This window comes from Acipenser ruthenus, chromosome 10 (genome assembly GCF_902713425.1).
Source record: "Acipenser ruthenus chromosome 10, fAciRut3.2 maternal haplotype, whole genome shotgun sequence".
In the NCBI taxonomy this organism is placed as follows: domain Eukaryota; kingdom Metazoa; phylum Chordata; class Actinopteri; order Acipenseriformes; family Acipenseridae; genus Acipenser; species Acipenser ruthenus.
This window is the reverse complement of record NC_081198.1, coordinates 37,640,512-37,644,412: the sequence shown is the minus strand read 5'-3', so window position 1 is coordinate 37,644,412 and position 3,901 is coordinate 37,640,512.

The window sequence follows — 3,901 nt, the reverse complement described above, 5'->3', positions numbered from 1 at the left end:
AGACCTCTTAGCGCTGATGTGTGTATACCGGTATGTTTTTATTTTTTTTGTCATTAAAAGCTGTTAAATACACGATACAACATGACACAGAAGAGCTTTCAGCACGTTTGCTAGCCAGACGGTCATTATAATTAATTACATTAAATTGATTCGATTCGATTTTTATGTTCTACATCTGCGTTATTACATTAATGAAACGCATGTGATTTGTAGGCCGTTTGTCTATGTGAACAATAATTGCCTCGAAGTTGCGGGACTGGCATTTTGAGGGATAAATAATGTGATCTAACTGGTTCATGGGGGAGATACATGTAATCTGGTGCAGATAACTACATTTGACAAAAGGAACATGGATACAAAACTACTTTGATTCACCTGCTCATCATATCTATCACGTTACTATACTATACTGTTTTTGGAGGGTAGCTTTAGAACTAGTTATCTCTAGACCAAATCGACTTAATGATACAATAACATAATTAAATGAAAAGCAAATAATTGAAAGAAAAAAAAAACTCATATAATTCAAGGTCTATGTTTGGTCCAAATTTCTGAAAACATTTCTATTTAAAACAATGGACTTGATGCAATATTTATTTTATTTTAGCAGACGCCTTTATCCAAGGCAACTTACAGTGACTAGGGTGTGTGAACAATGCATCAGCTGCAGAGTCACTTGCAATTACGTCTCACCCGAAAGACGGAGTACAAGGAGGTTAAGTGACTTGCTCAGGGTCACACAATGAGTCAGTGGCTGAGGGGGGATTTGAACCAGGGATCTTCTGGTTATAAGCACTTTTCTTTAACCACTGGACCGCACATTTGTAAGTCATAGATAATAGTACAATTTAAACGCCTTATCTTATTAAATCTTTTTTTTTAATACATAGTTTTCTAAACCAGTGAAGAATAAGCAAAATTCACACAAGAAAAAAACAACACATTTAGATATAAGTAAGAAAACAAATATTTAATTGAGTCTGGACTCAACAACTAGTTCCCAGGTGAGTAACAGGATTTGTAATCTTCTGTGGTGCCATCAACAAGCAGGGGTTGTGAAGGGCAAGGTAATTGATTTTGAACATATGTGAAATCTCTGCATGTCATACACATTTGCCTTAAGTCAGAGAACTTTAACACAGAACTTCCCTTTTTATACCGTTTGGTTCATAGTTTTCAATAAAACCTACAATGCATGTTTGCATTGTTTTAGATGGTCTATCTTTGTGTGTCTCAATACCTTTTTTATGAAACCCTTAAAGAGCATGTATGAGTGAAAAAGATAATTTAACTGCTTGTTATGTTAAGAGTCATTTTCATGTACCATTGCTTATCTGAGAGATGAGGCTATTCTGGAAAAAAAAAGTATGTTAGGCTGAGCTGCAATGAGAAAATGTTTCTGGGTGTTTACAGTGGTTACAAATTCCTCAAATATGTTCACAATGTGGACACGAAAAGCTGTCTCTTTAATTATGCATTGTTCCAAAACAGTTTTAACATTCAATTCTGCAATGCACTCGGGTTTCTGGTTTAAATTGTAGTTAGTTTATAGATTTAAATTTGCAGTGCAAAAATTTGCATCATTATAAAAAGGCCCATGACAAGTAACAAGACCAAGTAAGCAACTCTGTAAACCCCAGTACTTACTCAACCATTATATAATTAAGTTGGTCATAAAATGGTTCAAATGAAGTGTCAGCTCATACGAATTAGAGTTTGAGTGGAATAAGGTTAATTGCGGACTTATCATGCATTTACAGTATAATATTTTTTTGAAATTCAATAGGAAATAATATTTGAGTTCACCAATTAGTAAAAAGTGTTACCAGTAGAATCTACTTACATTGTTATTTTATGTCAATTACTACCCTGCTTAGTTCTCTGTAATTTAAACACTATTTGGATACAGTATCTAACACACATGTAAACTTTATCTAAGAAATTGATAAATATGTGCTGTTATCAACTCTAGAAAGAAAAACTATGACCGATAAGCAACAGGATATGTGAGCAAGCAGAGGCTGCACTGATAAGCAATTGTAATCTTCACATGCTGTGCAGAGCCACACTAGAAACAAAAGGATATCAATATTGTATGTATATGCAGATTTACAGCTATGGCCAAAACTTTTTCATCAATTAGAATCTTACAATTGAGACAATTAAAAAACAACTACTATATGAACATAATTAAATGTTTTATTTACATCATGTAATAAAATAAACTACAAAATGATATAGCAAAAGTCTCCCGGAAGTCATAATAGTAGTACAGTATTTCATGTTAGATATCGAAATGTTACGTTTTTCTTTATTTTTGTCAGTTTTTTGTTAAGTATATAGGAAAACTACAAAGCGGTATGTAATTTGATATGTTAACATAACATTTTTCAGCAGGTTTTATTTGACTTTATGAAGCAAAATTTGTTAATTCTATAGGGTGATGCAAAACGTCATAGCTGTATATACTAAAAAGGCATTACACAAAAACAATATTGAGGCTAACTTTAGGTAGCCTTGGCAATATTCTGTCCTACAAATAGGCTGAACTGGAGTTGAGGTGAAAATACTACACATTATTCAGGTGAGTTGGTGCCAAATAAAGATAATAACCTGTTTTCTTATGTATTACTTTAATTTAAATGGTTAGAGAACAATTTTCTTAATCGTAAACACTGTATACTGTTTGTTATAGTAGCACATGCAAGAAATATGCTACCAGTTCACATATATTGTACATATGCTACCAGTTCAGAACTAGTGCCTGAAATTCCAGTTTTTAAATGTAAGGTTTTACAAAACATTATTTTATTAATAACAACTTGTCTTTGGTTACTGAGTCCAATTTGTGGTAAGACCAAGCTGCTATTAAGCACAATCTAACCCCTTTTCTAAAGCATCAGTAACAGTATTGGAAGGGAGGGTTTTACTCTTGTCAGAAACTCCTGCTTATGATCATGTAGCAATGTCTGCGTCACTTGAGGGACAAAGTTCAGACCAGCACCTCAACACAAGAATAATGCATTTAGGTTAATATATGTGTGCTGACCTGTGCAACTAGAAAGAGCTGCTGATAGCAAAAAGTGAGCAAGTGTTCCCGGCAGCTAGACCATATTACTGTATATATTACCTGTCTGCAGTTGCTTTGTCAAAATCCTGAGTCACTTATTGCTAACTGTTTATTTATCTACAGTAGGAAGCGGAGATGCCCCAATTGGGGCTGGAATATATGCTTTGGGTAGATGTTTAATGTTTTGAATGGTAATCCACTTAAAATGTATATACTCAACATACTGTAAAAATGGTCTCCAACAACGGTCTTCTGCATCTTTAACATTTTAATGTATAAGGTATTCCCTTTAAGGCCCCATATTCATGCAATATATGAGATACTTAACTGGAAATCAATACTCTTTTTTTGGGGTAGCTTGTACTGTAGCTTTATGATTCCTGAGAGTTACTGTAAATGGTGTTCCTCCTTGTGTTCTGTTTTTCGGGTGAGACGTAATTGTAAGTGACTCTGCAGCTGATGCATAGTTCACACACCCTAGTCTCTGTAAGTCGGCTTGGATAAAGGCGTCTGCTAAATAAACAAATAATTGCAAAGTCAGTTTAAACAAATGTTTATTTCAAATTATTTTTTGACAAATGAAAACTGTAATATTGTAAATACAGCAAATGGTGACTAGTTCCTAGTGGGAAAATATCTTGTGCTGAACACAGAAATACTGAGGTCCCAAATAAGTTAAGGAAACTGATTCACTTCATAATGTTGTCGCAGAAACCCGCTAATGCCCAGCAATATTCCAGTAAGTGGCTATCCGAGTGTGGACGGATGACAAGTTGATGAGGTTAACTGTTTTTTCAGTTAAATGAATCACTGAGTCACTCATTTCTCCAA